This window comes from Rutilus rutilus, assembly GCF_951802725.1.
Source record: "Rutilus rutilus genome assembly, chromosome: 2".
NCBI lineage: Eukaryota > Metazoa > Chordata > Actinopteri > Cypriniformes > Leuciscidae > Rutilus > Rutilus rutilus.
Window position 1 is genome coordinate 57,785,976 of NC_140210.1, and position 17,811 is coordinate 57,803,786.

At 38.3% G+C, this 17,811-nt stretch overlaps 1 protein-coding gene across 2 annotated transcripts in view; it reads left to right on the forward strand.

Moving 5' to 3' along the window:
• Positions 1-3,211: 3,211 nt before the first annotated feature.
• The window catches only part of LOC311286307 (adhesion G protein-coupled receptor L1), a 53,831-nt gene continuing 39,231 nt past the window's right edge, over positions 3,212-17,811 (forward strand). For both annotated transcript variants that reach the window (XM_084402446.1, XM_084402447.1), the window contains exon 1: positions 3,212-4,545. The gene's annotated coding sequence lies outside the window, so the exon portion shown is untranslated. The remainder of the gene's footprint in view (positions 4,546-17,811) is intronic.

Sequence of the window (17,811 nt, forward strand, 5' to 3'; positions counted from 1 at the left end):
TGTGTGAACGCGGCGGCGAACACACAGTAGCAATTAGCAAAAAATAATGCAAAGGATATAGCGTTGGTCGCCAGATAGCGACAGCAGAGCGGCGACAGGGAAAGACGACTTTGGTTGGTGAAGGCTTAGTCCGCTGTAGAACTCTATAGAACTCTGTAGAACACGCTCTAACCGTGTGATGCTTGATTCGACGGCGAAGGCTTTGCAGAGAATTCAGAGACATGAAGTTGTCGCTGAAGGAATAAAATCTGCTAAAATGCGTTTTCGGGGATTAATATAGGCTAAGGCCACGCCCCCTTGGCGGGCTCTGGCACCCACGCCATTGGATGTGCAGTTTCCCCAGCACAGCCAATGAGTGAGCCAGACACTCACTGTGCTAGCTGTGCAGCTGCAAATGCATTTTAGGCTTCAGTAAATCAAGGAAAAGGAGTTTCCCCACTGCGTATAGCAATACGAAGTGACCGTTCTCGAAAGGGAACATGCAGTGTATTAAAATCGAAGTAAAAAAATTTGCCTGTTATTTATTCTTTTTCAGTTTCAATTTATATTTTCATAAGTTTCTTGAAAAGTTACATACATTATTATTGGCACAAAAGTAATTCCATTAAAAGCCATTAGAAAAATCAATCATCAATCATTTCGGCCAGCGTGTGATTTTTCTAAACCTGTTTCACTTCATCTCAGTCACTGGGCATATTAATTTAAAGGTCAAATAATATGCAGTGTTATAAATGTTGACTGTTGAAAGATCATATAATCTAATCTCTCAACTAAATTGATGTATGTTTTATCATAATATCTTGGTCAAATATTTAATAGCATGGTTTTTAGTTAGCCAGGTCTACACCAAGCCAACAGGAAATGTAACAGTGTGTCTTGGACATATAAGTTTTAGTTAAGTCACCAACAAGGCTTTTATACAAAAGTAAACTTTCATGCAGTAAGGTATAACTCGACAGACGCTTTAGGAGAGACAAGGATTTCGGACATTGCCATCTTTGTGGGGACATTTTGTCTCTTGAACCACACACACGTATAAGCTGTAAATCTGGGAAAGATTCAAGTAATTTTTTGGTCCCCATGAGGAAAACTGTTTATAAATCATACTGTTTTTTTTTTTTTTTTAATGTAGAAAGTTTTGTGTGTTGGTTCAGAGGTTGGGTTAGCCTTAGTCGTGTGTGTGTGTGTGTGTGTGTGTGTGTGTGTGTGTGTGTGTATGTGTGTGTGAGGTTATGTGTGTTTGTGTAGGTTTAGGGATCGGGTTAGTGTAAGGGGAGAGAATATACAGTTTGTACAGTATAAAAACCATTACGTCTATGGACCCTATAAAGATAGTGAACCAGCCATGTGTGTGTTTGTGTGTGTGTAATTATAAAGTGAATAAGTGAAACTAGTCACTATCAATTATTAATGTGTATAGACAGTTGTTACATGCGGTCTACTTAAAGTTTTTATTTTCCTGGACTTTTACTTAGTATCTATTTGTTTCTCTTTTGTTTCCATGGTTACTTATTGTTTGATTGATTTGCCGCACCTGTCTGTTGTTTCCTTCCTTTTAACCAGTGTATTCATAGCCCTCAGTTTGTGTTCTCAGTTCTCCATTCTCGTCTGTGTATAGAGATTGTTCTTTTCCTGCGTATTATCTTGTATCTCCTGTGTGTTACTTATTTTGATTTATTGTTATTTATAGTATATACTGCTGCATTTAGATCCAGCCTCAATTCTCTCATTGCTGCAGCCACCGTGTCAGCAGCACAATGTGGGTAGCTTCTGTTTGATTTTATTATGTTTATTTATGTATTTTTGTTTTTTAATTGTTTCTTGTGTTTTGTGTAAAACTTGGAAGACCCTGTAGTGGTAATTGTCATTTCTCTTGTGGATAATTTAAGTGAGGTAAGCCCCCCCCCCCCCCCCCTCCCCCCTCTCTCCTGCTCTTTGGTTGATCTATATGGATACACATATTCTATTTAAGTGGACTAGGCATAAGCAAATGTTTGTCAACATGCAAAAATAAAATCATCCAGTCGACCACTGAGGCACCAGAGGAATTTAGAGAGATTTGCATGAAAGCAATGCAACCCACCCCATGCAAATGATAAATGATGACACTGGGATTATGGCAGTGAAATTAGTAATCCTTGCCTTGACTACCTATAGACTGATAGATTTAGGCACCATTTTTCTTTATCTTCTTCTTCTTTTCACACAAGGTTTTTTCATTTCAGTTTATTTTTGCTCTTTTTTGTTTCTTCAAATTACTGTTAGGTATATTTGATTGATTTTATAGATTTTATTGTTTTTATCCTTGATCCGTAAACAGACTTTCAATCTTAGACAAATCCACAAAATATTTTAATTATTACATGTTTAAAATATGATGAAGAGAAACAGTTAATTTATTGTGTGTAATTATTTTAAAAAATGTGACTTTCCCACAGTTGTGGCACCATTCCACCCCTAGCGATTTGCCCCTATTAAATTTGTTCATCAAGGAGACAGCAGTGTCAATGAAGAGCTAAAAATGAAACAAGAGACATGATGATGCGTCAAAACCTCAAGAGGCAAATATCAGAATATGCAGAATATTTTTTATTTTGCACCAAATTATCAAACTGCAAAAAGTATGAAAATATTACTTATTGTAGTGCAATGTTATGCATATTTTGATAACACAAAATACTACACAAGTAGACAAAGAAGTAATTCTGAATGGTGTCAAACACAATATATTTATCAACACAACACATTTACTTGTAGCGTTTTACACAATACTTATACACATCGTTTCAAAGCAGCTTTACAGAAAATGCATGAGTCCACATTACATTTTAGAGTGATCTGTTATCAGAGGTAATTAACTGTGTCTAAGTTATGCATTTCAGAAATGTACATAAAATCACAGTTAGCTAAAAATGTATTAATTTAAACAATTTAATAATTTAAGGCTGAAACAATGAGCTCATTGAAGTAATACTTGTTTGTTAACAAATGATTATGACATTTAGAAAAATGTAGCATACATGTAACGGGTTTTAGACAAGTTTATGATTGTCTTGCATTACAGAACTCATGTCAGAATTCATTCATGTTCATGTCCACTGTCATGAACTATCTATTTATATACTATGCTACAGAGAACCGAGAGAGAGAGAGAGAGAGAGCGCGCGAGGGAATGATGCAGGGCGTTCGCGTTCTCTCTGGCAAAGCGTTCGCGTTATGTTCGCCTGGTCACGCCTGCCGCATCCAGCACAAACGGGAATAGCATTTCTCTCCCGTCAGGAACCGACACGCTTCCACATTAGAGTCAATCGTTAGGGTTCGGTTAGCTATTTGATCGAAACACCGAGGCCTGTGCTTTTCTCTCCGTGTGTCTCTATTGTATGCAGAAGAATCCATGACAGCCGCATCTTCCATTGATCTGTTGATATCTGGGATCTTCACTGCTGTCCTTTACTACGAGCACAACATCTGGACGCGAGCACAGGCTCTTCTCTTTTATATTACACTGAGTAGTATCCTGTTTTGATGAAGACATTTTTTTAACACGGTGAATGTAGATGTGAACGCAGCCTTTTTATCCATAAGCTAAACAGTGTTTTTTTTTTAGTCGTCGTGTTTTCGTGATTTAGATTCAGCCATCGTTCCGCGCAGGCCGTGGTTTTAGTCACGGATCTACACGATTGGTTTCTGCGCTAAATGTCGCGGATGTTGTTGATTATCGGTGTTATTTATTGCGGATTTAAACCGTTTTTTAAATCCGCGTGGACGGGGAGCGGCGCCAGGCGGGAATTTGCGTCCGCAGCAAACGACGCGTTTATTTTTGCCTGAACTCAATTTCTCCTTTTTATTATTATGATTATTTTTGTTTTTCGATGAAAATCGCCTGTCTACCAGACAAGGATCACCTTCTGTTCGGTCGTGGACGGGGAGCGGCGCCAGGCGGGATTTTACGACGTATACCTACAATATATTTTTTACCTCAGCTCGATTCCTCATCGTTAATATTGTTTTGTTTTTTTAAGTGTTTAATTTAAACTTGATGAAAATCACCTGTCCACCAGAAGAGGATCACCCTCAGCTCATCGTCTCATTGCAATACCCTTGACGATCAACAGTTCATCGCGTAAAAGCGACATGCCTCGAAATACGCGCGATTAGCGAGCGTTTCGACGTCGAATCGAAGAATTTCTGCTGTGCTCATAATGAGTAACAAACCAAAACGTTTCTCATCTTCACTCATGGATGCTTTTGATGCTATATGGTAATTTGTCTTATCGACAGCGTCAGGAGACTGTCTGTATTCATATTGGATTATATCATTCCCCGTGTGTATTATTATTCCTCCTGCGTGTTTATGACTGAAGACTCTCTGTAAGGTGGATTTAAAATATCATGTTTTTGGTCCATTATCGTCTGGAAGATGGCAGCTGATTAAATTTTAATCTTGATGCATTCTGGCGACACGGGAGGAGAAGAGGAGAAGCGAGTGAATCGGGGAGGAGAGGAGAGAGGAGAGGATGTAGGGTGGATACGGAACACCAGAAGGTACGAATGAATGAATGAACGAAAGAACGACTGTCAGTGTGTGTGTGTGTGTGTTCAGTTAAATCCCAAACACACACATTTCCATACACACATCATTGTCTATATTCCACATCTCACGTCACTTCATTCATACACATTTATGTTCATGAGGATATATATCATAATTCTAGATTTTTTTCTATTACATTTTAGAATTTGTATGTGTGTGTGTGTGTTCGTATATATTCCACATCTACACATCACTTAACATATCATAATTCTAGTGTTTTTTTCTTTTGCATTTTAGTATTTGTATGCACACACACACACACATATATATACATATAATTTCATGTATGACTCACATACATATACAACTAGAAACTGAATGCCCCCCCTCCCCCTCCCCCATACAAATGTTATTAACAAAATTACATTTATATTTAACATCTGAGGACAAACCCATCCCTAAAGTGTAGTATACACACACACGTATAAAAACACATCATTGCATACACATATCACTATATGCACACACATAAGCACACATTCTCCATGCACAGACCTATATATCATACACACACACACACGCACGCACACGTTGTGGTAATTTTTCATTGGATGTAAATTGAGTTACAGGCCAAAGGCGCGCTGAACGCTGCGGATCGTGAGTGGTGTGTAAATGTGCTGGCGCCAGTGTCTGCTGGTGCATTCTGACAGACCTCCATCTCTCCCCACCCAACATCTCCTCCATCTCACACACACACATACACACACACACACACACACACACACACACACACACACACACACACACACACACACACACACACACACACACACACACACATGCTGCATCTGAGCAATGCATATGCAATGAATATGATTGCTATAAGTGAGCTAAATCTGAAAAAACTCCCCCTCTTCAATTGGTAAAATGGTTAAAAAATAAGGTAAATATTGTTTCATAAATATGTATTCTAGAAATGTAAAATGTTTTCTTTCAGGGTTTGCGTTAGTCATATAAGGTCTATGGTACTGTATGGCCACTTTAGATAGGCAGGCCTACAATCAAAGCAAAAATTATTCAGACACCAGATATAATTTTTTGGTTGCTTTTTTTTCCCCACTAGTGTGTGCAGGACACTATAGTTCATGTGTGTAAGTGAGGAGACCAAAATAAAGTAAACTGTGACATATTATACCCAAAAATTCTTCATACAGAGACTACCAGTAAATTTATACAAATTTGGGACCAAAAATGATTCGGACACTTGGAGCTGATCATGTTTTGCTGAAGTGTTTTTTCTTTAATTGCTAATGCTCTTTTTACACACAGACTGAACAAAATGAAGCATTGCTTGGTGACTGGTTGAGCTAAACTGGTATTATCTAATTGTGTAGTTAAATTTAACAGCTAAAAAAAAAAATTCTAAAATATATAGCGAATAAACTGTGAGAATGTGAGAAATGTTGAAGGTGTCTGAATTCATTTTAGTTTGACTGTATAAGTGTGTGTGTTCGGGGTTACTTGCCTACATTTTGAGGATAAATGTGTCTACACGAGTGAGCTAAATCTGATGAAACTGGGACACCAGGGAGCGAAAATATTATGCTAATGCTACAAAATGAGACGTTTGAGGTTGGTTTTAGTCCTCATTTGTCCTTGGTTGTGTAAGTAAACGTGTTTGTGTTTAAGAGACAGAGAAGAGAGAGTGTGTTTATAAAGACACACTTAATGATCTTGTGAAGATCCACGGATGGTTGAGCGAGCAAAGACTCGAAACACAAACACATGCAAACACACTGGCTACTAGTCAAAGCAAGCGGATGAAGAGCAGAAAATGACACTTCTCTTGTTTGTTTATTGGTAAAAGATTGATAAAAAAATTGTGAAACTCGGTATATCTGTGGATTCTGCACGAGATAAAGAAACACTGTGTGAAATGAACTCATCATAACTCATAAATAGATAAATGCATTGACATTGACCCCTGAGCTTCGTTTATCCTCTAATGTTTGTGGTCATATTCATAGCGCTGAATAAATAGGTATTATTTATGTATCCTTCTCGTTTTGCTTTGTCAGCGGTTTTGTTGTTCTTGCTGGTGAAAATGCTTCTTTTCCCAGTGTATCAGGTCATTTCTAAGCTGATTTCCTTTAATGCTTTCTAAACATCAGCCTCTGGGAAACCTGTTTGAGAACAGTCAGTACTGGTGACCCTGGACCACATAACCAGTCATAAGGGTCCATTTTTTGAAATTTTAATGTATGCATCATCTGAAAGCTGAATAAATAAGCTTTCCATTGATGTGTGGTTTGTTAGGATAGGGCAATATTTGGTCGAGATACAACTATTGATAATCTGGAATCTGAGGGTGCAAAAAAATCTAAACATTGAGAAAATCTCCTTTAAAGTTGTGCATTTATGTTGGCGATTGTGCAGCATTCACTCACAGAAATACATGTTTTATATATTTACGGTAGGAAATTTACAAAATATCTTAATAGACCATGATCTTTACTTAATATCCTAATGATTTTTGGCATAAAAGAAAAATCGATAATCTTGACCCATACAATGTATTGTTGGCTATTGCCACAGATATACCCGTGCGACATGTGACTGGTTTAGTGATCCAGGGTCACACATTTACATTTTGCGGTTTGGTGTTGCACTATTGGCTTAAATGTGTGTGTTTGATCTCTCAATCTGTCTTCTTGGACTAAGACTGTCTGCCTGATGTCTTTAATGTAACGCAGTCGGTCATTTATTCCTGCATTATGCAACCGAATTTAAAACAGTGAAGAGTTGAGATGGGAGACTCATCAAAAGCGTCAGAATAACACAGTTTATGTTTTTCTGCAGATCTGCTGTTCAAGAGTTTCAGCGAAAGCCTTTAGATCAAAATAATTTACAATTATGAGAAACATATTCAGTCGAGTGTGTCCGAAATGGTGCATATATGTGATACGATACAAATTCGTGATGGCAGACATAAATATAATATTTAAGAATACACAAATAATATTTAATTATTTTTGAAAAGATTAATTATGTATTTGCATGCTTTTATGTTAATGAGTATCCTGCCAATGCTGGAAATCGATATAAATATCTCATCTTACCACAACTGTCTGTAACGCTGTTTGTCATCTTCAGTAGCAGAACGCAGTGTGTGAATAGACTGCCAGTAGAGTGTGTGTGTGTGTGTAAGAAGAGGTTTGTTTTGTGATGTTTCATCTAAATGTTTTAACTTGACGTCATCAATCTCTCGTTTTTCTCACCAATCAATCGATTCCTGAAACTTAAATCCTGATTCACTCTGAAATACGTCACGTTTCGGAAGTAAAATTGGTGGTGAGTGCAGTGGTATGTCTGTTTCCCCCAGTCATGTGTGTGTGTGTGTGTGTGTGTGTTGTGCGCGCTGATGAGAGTGGTGTGTTTGTTTATGTCTCTAACACAGAGGGTGAATTCAGAACAGAGGAGTTTTCTCAGCATGAGGGTGAATTATAGCAATTACTCTACCCTGATTATTACACACACACACACACACACACACACGCACGCGCGCGCTCTCTCTGATGCTCGGGAATCTCTCCAGATGAAGCTTTCTGGTGTGTTTGATTCTCAGCGCTCCAGCAGCGAGCGCTTGACACACTCAGGTTTTGATCACAACGCTTCAGACACACACACACACACACACACACACACACACACACACACACACACACACAACACACACACACACACACACACAGATGAGTCCACGGTTCTCTCACAACATGCTTTCAGTGTGTGTGTGTGTGTGAGAGAGTGTGTGTTTTGATCACAACGCTTCAGACACACACACACACACACACACACACACACACACACACACACACACACACACAGTGTTTCCTCGGTTCTCTCTGTGTAAAGCGTGTCTTTATGCATGAAAGTGCAGCACAGCCGGACTTTAATTAGAGTTTGACATTTAATTACACCTGAAGGCAAATTCATCTTTAATAATCACACAATAACATCTTATGTGTTTAAAGAATGTGTTCATACACAATCATTTTAAATTTTACTGATATTGATTTAAACCGTAATTGAATTAAACCTTATTAAAATACATTGTGCTGGCGGATAAACCCTGAACACAGAAGATGTGATTGTCATGTTTATTTATGATTTGGAATAATTCATTCAAATTAATTTCTGACACCAAAAATGCATGTATACAATTTTAATTAGTGACCGATTCAAATTCCCCAGTATATGATTTATATGATTTATCTGGTTAATGCATGATACACTTAATGCACATCTCATTAGCGATCATTAAAGTGTGTAATTTATGTCACATTATAGTGGCTGCTGTTTAACGACCCAATTCAGTGACCACTCATTTCAGTAATAATTGTTTGTAATAATTGATAATGTGTTCTTCTCTTTTGTGTGTGTGTGTGTGTGTATGTGTGTGAGGGTGTGCCAGTCTCTCGTGTTTTGTCACTGCTAAAGTAGAAGGTGTTATTTGCGTAAGTCATTGAGCCATTAGGGATCATGTGTGTGTGTGTGTGTGTGTGTGCAAGAGTGTGTGTGTGTATGTGTGTGTGTGAGAGAGAGAGTGTGTGAGAGACAGAGAGAGTGTGTGTGTGTGTGTGTGTGAGAGAGAGAGAGTGTGTGAGAGAGAGAGTGTGTGAGAGAGTGTGTGTGAGAGAGAGAGAGAGTGTGTGTGTGTGTGTGTGTATGTGTGTGTGAGAGAGAGAGAGAGAGAGAGAGAGAGTGAGTGAGTGTGTGAGAGAGAGAGAGAGTGTGTGTGTGTGTGTGTGTATGTGTGTGTGTGAGAGAGAGTGTGAGAGCGAGAGAGAGAGAGAGAGAGAGTGTGTGAGAGAGAGAGTGTGTGTGTATGTGTGTGTGTGTGTGTGTGTGAGAGAGAGAGAGAGAGAGTGTGTGAGAGAGAGAGAGTGTGTGAGAGAGAGAGAGAGAGTGAGTGAGTGTGTTTTATGCTAAATTTGATGCAATGCATAAAAACACTGGATGGAAACTCAAAGATGCGCATAAAATCTTAAATTATTTCTTACAAATGTTATGCACGTGTTGTTTCTCAGATGAGGAAACATGCAGACACTACGATGGAAAAACACAGAATAAATTCCTGGATGTATTATTGCTGTCCTCAACAGATCATGTGATTAATAACTGGAATAGACAGCGTCTGTCACACACTTCCTTCCCAGTTCCAGTATATTACTGAACCATGTTTCTGAGGCATCAGTGTGTGTGTAGTCGCTTGCTCACACTCATGTTGTGTAGAGTATGAGGATTAAAGTTGAGAGTGTAAGTGCAGCGTTCCTCAGATCATGTGTGTTATTGAGGAGTGATTTTTGAATGATTTGTCTCAAAAGAATGATTCAAAAAGCTGTGATTGGATGATGACAGGTGTCATTCTCAGCACTGCTGCTGCTGCTGGTGTATCAGGCAGTGGTTAGACCAGGCTAGTCAAAGAACGGGACAAATAAATTAGGCCCAAAATACGTCCCGGCTAATACAGGACAGTTGGCAACCCTAACAGTGTGTGTGGCCTGAGAGTGAACTACCTCTCACGAGGCGCTGTGGCTGCAGTGTGGACCATAGACTGTAAAAAAATATGGACGTAGTGTCCGTGACGTCACCCGCGGGTTTCTGAAGAGCATTTTTGAAGCCTAAAGTGGGCGGAGCCGGCCGTCGCCATCTTGGCCTTGCGTCACTCCCGGATAACAGAAAATGGGCAAAGAGGCGGGGCGTGAGTGGAGCTGAGGAGCCCCAGTAGCTCGACGTGATCGAGTTAGCTCAGGCTAGGGAGGTAATGCTATAACGTTATGCTACTGACAGTACCAAGTCTGCGACTGCACAGGGCCTCGCGCTAAAGTGACAGTTGATGATGTAAAGCCAATTAAAAGTTCCTATTTTTGCCCTTCGAAATATTATAATAGTTAAAAGACATGGCTACAAGTGAGACTGTGTATCGTGATTCTGTACTATTCTGCTAGTTGAAAATGTATTATGCAGTAACTTAATATTACTCTGAGAGAGTGTGTGTGACAGTGATTTATGAGCATACATGTCAGTCACTCTTTCTTTATAGTCGGTCCGTCAGCGCGGCATCGCTCGTCAAGTTCGTAGAGAGCTTATTCAGTCCATTTTAAATGCTGATTTTGGCCGCCTCTCAAATGGGTTAAACCATAGATATATTACATATGAAGTTCAAGTAAATGCGATAGAAATCCGCGCTCATTCAAGGATGTGCATTTATTGCATGACGGAGAAAGCGCCGACGCCTGCAGGATTTCACCTGACGGTACATAAGCATATTATAATCTATCTGTTCCGTGAGAGCAGAACGAACGAGCCTTTATTGACGTTTTTAAATCTGAAAACTCCAAAAACCAACGAAATTGTCAGACATCCATTAGTGCATGTTCACAGAGGAAAACAACTGAAATACAGCGCTGGTTGTTCTCTCGAACGATACTCGACGACAACGACGGAATCCAAAGCCGTGGGCGAAGTAATGGGTGTATTAAATTGTATGAAATAATCCCGAAAAAAAGCACAAAACACTGCAGAGATGGCAAGTTCAGCAGCTAACACTTGCTGAGGTGAAGTGACGGCTAGTAACAGCAGACAAACGGCTAGCATTGACATCAGCGGCAATCCACCTGTCACTCAAGTGGCCACACCCTTAATTATGCAGAACTTTAAGGATTAATCAACTAAACGGATGAGTTATAAAAAAATTCACCCCCCTCACAGTTGTCATGAAGGGCACAATTAGCTGTATAGACCAAAGCCACATAGAGATCCAGGCTGTAAACATGCTTTTTTCTGCTGTAAAGTTGGTAATTTTAACATGGGGGAGATACAGATTTGACTCACTTGTGCAGCCAGCCTCAAGCGGCCAGTCGATGAATTGCAGTTTAACTCACTTCCGTGTTGGTTTCAAGAGAGAGACGGGGAGGTTGCCGCTTGGTGTGGACATGTGCTCCTGTCAGGGGGATCTATCTGTTCCCGGGGGCGGGGTTTATTCTGTGTGTGAGTGTGTGTGTGGTTTGTATGTAGCCAACTTCGTTCAGTCAGTATCCTGTGTCTGATTTCCATAAGGCTGTGGATCTAAATGTGTGTCTTCCTTCATTTGTTTAAAATCAGTCAATGTGAACCTCAGTGACAATCTGTGTGTGTGTGTGTGTGTGTGTAAGCAGTCTCACTCGAACTGGCGTCTCCGGCGTGGAAGGTTTACACACACAGCTCTTACTGGCCTTCGTACGTTACATTACTTTCTTATCCATATTTTAGTAATTTGTACACAAAAGTGTGTTAAATGTGTCAAAACGTCTATGAATGTGACCAACCATAGTTCCCCGAGACGGGATCGAGACGCCGCGTGGAGAATCAGACGCTCCGCGGGAGTGAATCCAGAATTGTGTTTGTAATTCAGAAAACTTGTATTATTAGTAAAGTGACTTCTTTGAGCAGATGAACAGATCGAGATGGTCATCGATCACGAGCCTCTCATTATACGCCACTTACTGGATGAACAACTGCACATGTAATATTGATCTGAGTCTCAATGATTTTATTATGTGAGAAGAAAGAGCATGTGGAGCGAGACGAGAGTCGCGAACGGTCAAGTGTAGTATGATGTACAACTACATACGATCGAGCACTACAGCATTTATAACGTTTGTGATGCTAGCATGAACCCTGGTGAGAAACACATATGCTAAGTATACTTGCAGCCAGACTAATTTAGTATATTTCAAGTGTGTTAATGATTAGTTAACTTGAAGCGTGCTATTTAGGAACAACTCATTTTGTACTAAGTATATTTTAGTTGTAATTAAATTGTTGTAAAGCACATCTTTAAGTGTGTTTAGTGTACTTTTGTGTGTTAAATTGGAACGACTTCAAGTATACTTTAAGTAAATGCCTGTGTAGGGACTAATTACATGCTTATAGTGATGTTAAAGTGTACTTTATTTGTGTTACAAGTACACTGCAAATTCATCACAAGTGTCTTCGAAACATACATGCAATATACCATAAGTCAGTGTATTATATTTTAGTATGCTCTGTAATACCTTTGGCTTATTCCAAATACTACTATTATTGTATACTATTTTGAAAGTATACTTTCAATGCATTGTTACACTGATCATTTCCAGCACACAGTTAAAATTACCTAAAATATTTTTTTTAAGTTAGGAAATTATTTTAATGTAATTATTATTATTTATTTATTTTTGCAAATTATGCACTTTTAAAAAATAAACAGAATTTTCACTTCAAGTATATTTTTCTAAAATATATATTTTTGGAAAATATACTAAAGGACAATGATTTTAAAGTGCGTTTAACGTGAAAATAGGTACGAGCGTGAGGCTTATATACTTTTACTATATTTAAAGATAGTAAACTTTTTTTTTTTTGTATATTTGCAAAGAAATATTGAAAAAGGGAATATATTTCAAATACAATTAAGTAAATTGTTTGTCACTAGGGAATGATGGGCGTGTAATGGCGTTCTTCTTGTAGGCCGAGATGAAGCCTGAGGCTTGAGTTTAGCTGTTGTCCAGGCGTGAGCTGCTGTTCCTGGGGGAAACGCTCCTGATAAATCGTCTGATATCCCGTATGGAGACGGAGCCCGCAGGGGTTTCACAGCACTGGTTACTGCGAAAAAAAAATTGAGACATAGATCATAGCAGGGGAAAAAAGACGGACAGAGAGAGAGAGAAACACAATGAGAGAAACGGCACAGCCCTTATTGCAGCGTTGCCATGGCGACAGCAATACAGCCACACAGACCGATCGATCGATGTGTGTGTGTGTGTGTGTCTGTCTGAAGAGATCTTGCATTACTGATCCTAAAAATGTGTTTTTCCAGTCGTAATGATCGCAGTCACACTGTACCGAAACACTGAATCAGATTTCAGGCCTGTCATTCACATTTTAGCTCAGCTTTAGTTGTTACTTTAGACTAGGAACATATCATTTCCTCAGTCTCTTCTCGACTTTATGCAAACTTAAGTGTAAAATGAGGTTTAGTGTCGTCTGTCTTGAGCTTCTAAAAATATTCAGGTTTAAGCTGGATTTAGTGCGTAAATCATGTCGTTTACGCTTTTTATACTTAATATTGCATTTTGGATGCTTTCATTTTGTGATCATACTGGCTGGGTTTGCAAAAGTTTATAAAATTAACGGCATTTCTTTACGTATTGATGATACAAAGCTCTCCTCTTTCTGTAATGTAATGTATTGCATGTATCTGTGATGATTATACAACAGAGATTAAACACACTCGCTTCAGACACACCCCACACTTTATTACATATCAAAAGGAACAATTAAAGCACAAAGCTTATTGCAATTTATTGGACGGGTGGCGCGAGTCTCAGAGCATCAGACGAAACACAGTAAACGCTGTCGTGTTCTCTGGCGTTCGGATGCTGGTGTTCGGGAACACACTCGTGTGTGTGAGACGCTTCTGAGGGAATTAAACCAAATCATTCTGATCACACACTTTGACTCCGGCGTTTCAGAAACACCAAACCAACATTTGAGATGCTGCGATGCCATTGGTCCACTGGTTACTCCAGTTACCCAATCACAGCTGACGCTGAGCCAAAGTCACATGAGGTTTATGAAGGATTTATTCAATAAATGTGTTTCCATCGTAGTTTATGCGCATGTCTTCTTATCAGATAAAAAATGATCCGACTCAATTGAGCTCATGTTCTTTATGCACATTAGGCTAATTAATGCACATATTTCCATTTCCATTTAGTATTTTCATGCAATATCCCAAAATGTGCATACAAATAGGTGGATGGAAACACAGCTTTCTGTTCATTCATCAACTGAAAACAGACCAAAAGATATATTCTTGGGATTTAAAGGAACCGTATGTAAGATTGTGGCCAAAACTGGTACTGCAATCACTTTCAAATTACTGTAGAGCGGTGTATCCCCTCCCCCTCCCCCCTCACTCGAGGTTGCCAGATAGGCTGCAGGATCCAGCAGGAACATAGGCTGCTATAAGGAAACCACTGCTGTGGTAACTAGAGCAGAGCTGGCAACCCGGATGCCGAAACACTACTGACTTCGTGATTGGTAGATAGGTGGAGGGTGGAGCATCAGGCCAAAACACAACATGACAACATCAACATCAGTTGAGGGCTGCAACTTCACTTTTTAAATGACAATATCCTGGCCGGACTACTGTTGTCAGTGATATAAGTATTTGAAATGAACATGATTTCTTAATGTCTAGTGACATATCAGGGCCATTTTATGATTATGATTTATAATCTTACATACGGTTCCTTTAAGAATGGATTCAAATAGAGAAATCATTATTATTTTAACCAGCTCTAGTTGTTCATATTTGCCTGTTCAAAGGTTGTGTTTTAGGGGCCTGCGGGGGGGGGGAAACAAACAAACGTTCCTCTGCTTCATGTAAAAACACCTGCTTTGTCCCGCGTCCTACAAGACATGTCCCGCATTTCACTTAGGCTATGTCTGTATTGCTTTTTTCGTCCCTGAAAGCGGGGAAAATAGTCAAGTCACTTTTATTTTTTATTTCCAACAGTACAAGTTCAGGATGCACTGAATCCGGTAAAACTCATATAATGTTTGCAAGGTCTAATAAAGGAAAATAAACTTCACAGCAAAATCCCCGGTGTTAAATCAACACTGCTCAGATCACATATGGTCCCACTCTACAGAGTGTTAAAGTAACACTGAAGCAGAGTTAGTTAATGAGATAATTAAGTGATTAATTGAGTGATGATTGAGCATTAGTGATGAACACCTGCTGTTAACAAGCAGAATCACTGAAGGAAAGAGAAACACAAGAACTACAACCTGACTTTTAGTCACAGTCTGAGATGAAATCAACTGAAGAGAAAAGAAGACATTAAATCTGTGAAGATCTCAGCAGAGGAGGATTAAACAACTCCACAAACAGCATTACCAGCTTCACTTATTACTAACCAGACTGACTTTATTTCTGTGTCATATGTCTATGAACAGAGGTTAAGATGTCACTGTTTTAAAATGTTTGGTCACCATTATGGTGTTTGCTAAATGACAGTGATTCGGCTCTGTCTATTAAACCTGTGATAAAATCACAGTTAACATTCAGATCTGTGTTCTGATCCAGAGAGAGCCGTTGTCATGTTTAGATATTAAACTCAAACAGCCTTTTCTACCACACAGTATCATTATTTCTGTCTTACAATCATTCATTTTACCACAGAAGTATTGGCATAAACGTTTATAGGTCGGATATGAACACTGGTGTCATCTGTAGTGATCAAAATAGAGCAAATCACCTCATGAAATGAACTTGACACTTCAAATATTTGTATCGATTACATTATTACACCAGTAGGTGGCGACAAGTGACTGTTAACATTTTTATTTGTCAGGAATTCATTCAAGAGATTCGTTTAAAAAACGCTGATCTAGTAATGAGTGAGTCATTGAATCATTCATTCAACCATTTTTTAAAAATAATTTATTTAGATTCAGAATATATTAAATAATTCATTTATTTTAAATAGACTGCAGCAATTTACATTTTGTCAGAACCTCTAGTAAATCACGTTATTTTGTAACACGTTAGTTGTCTGTTCAGAATCGTGTAGCTATGATGGTGATAATAGATAATGACAGAATTTTTACGAACCATGGACAATGTGAAAGTCTGTCTATATAGCGCAATATATATATATATATATATATATATCTGTACAGTAGAGGGTAAAAGTGATGTACGGCATACTTTAAACTGTAAATATTATGATTTTTTTTGTTGAAATTTTTTTGTAAGCATATTGCGTAGTTGTGCTTGGAGTCGATTGTTTTATTTGTGATAATATGAATTGTGCGACATCATTTTTGTCCAGACTATCATAAAAAGAAAAAAAATAACATGCAAAAACAAGAGACATCCAATGAAATATTAATAACTTATAATGCTGTAGTAAATGTTTGCTTTTTCTTGTGAGCTTTTTTTTTTTTCTACGATTTGTTTTTTGCATTGTAAAATAAAACCTGTAGCTGTAGTTTGCCCTCTAATGCCAAATAATTTGGTCAGATAAACACCTTAACCAAGTTTAAATATTTTGAATATGAGGGAAGAACAAAACAGTAAAGAATATAACATATTTTCCTTATATTTTGATGGTTTAATCAAACTTGTAGGGTCATTAAAAACATAAAAAACTCCCCTCGGGACACACTTTTGGTCTCTACTGTGTTTGTACATGACCTCTAAAGCTCTTGTATAAACCAGGGAATGTTTAAATGAGGAATGAGCTGTATATGACAGTGTGGAGGTGTTTTCTTATTCCTGAGGCTGCAGGTCTGCGTTCAGGCCTCTGGCGTGATCAGCCTGTGGCGTGACGTGAATGTAATATTGAGCCGCTCGCTCAACTGCTGTTTCCTCTGATGTTATGATCATCTCTGCAGAAAACACCCACTGCTATGACAGTATTGGAGCCTGATGATCAATACATGCGTCGATAAACACAGCCATCATAATGAGCCCTGACCTCCCTCACAGCACTCTAAAAACACTGGGTTTTTTTCAACCCAGGGGCTGGGTAAATATAGGACAGGACAAATGTTGGGTTAATTTTAGCCAGCAAATTGGGTTGTTTATTTAACCCAGCATAGTTGATTCATTTTTCCTATAGTACTTTTTTTTTTTTTTTTTTTTTTACTTTATACATTAATTCATGTCTACGGATTCATTTAAATCCTCTAAAAAAAATAAAAATAAAAAATGTATTCATTGACTGGCTTGCATGATAATTCCTTTATTTTCAATCGTATTTCACAGTATAGTATTTTTAATATATATATTTTTATATATATTGCCAACATTTAAGAGCATTTAACAAATATTAGAAGTAAAAATGTAAACATTTAGAAGTAATTCAAGTGTAATTGACCATGTTCAGCGGGGGAACTTCTAACACCCGCCCTGCGTTTCACTCATAGAAGAAATATGCGGAAGAAATAGAAGATAGAAGAAATAAACTTTCTAAGTATTTATTTTCTGTATCTTTTTGAATAAAATCATAAAATTTTATGCAAGGCATCCAGCATTTCCATCATGCGGAAAGATCGACGGCGCAACACTTGTTTAAGCGACTCACATCGCGCACATGTATGTTGCTTTGCATAAAATCAAGCGATATACAGAACAATAACGTGTTTAGATCAAATAAAATTTACACAAATCTATATTT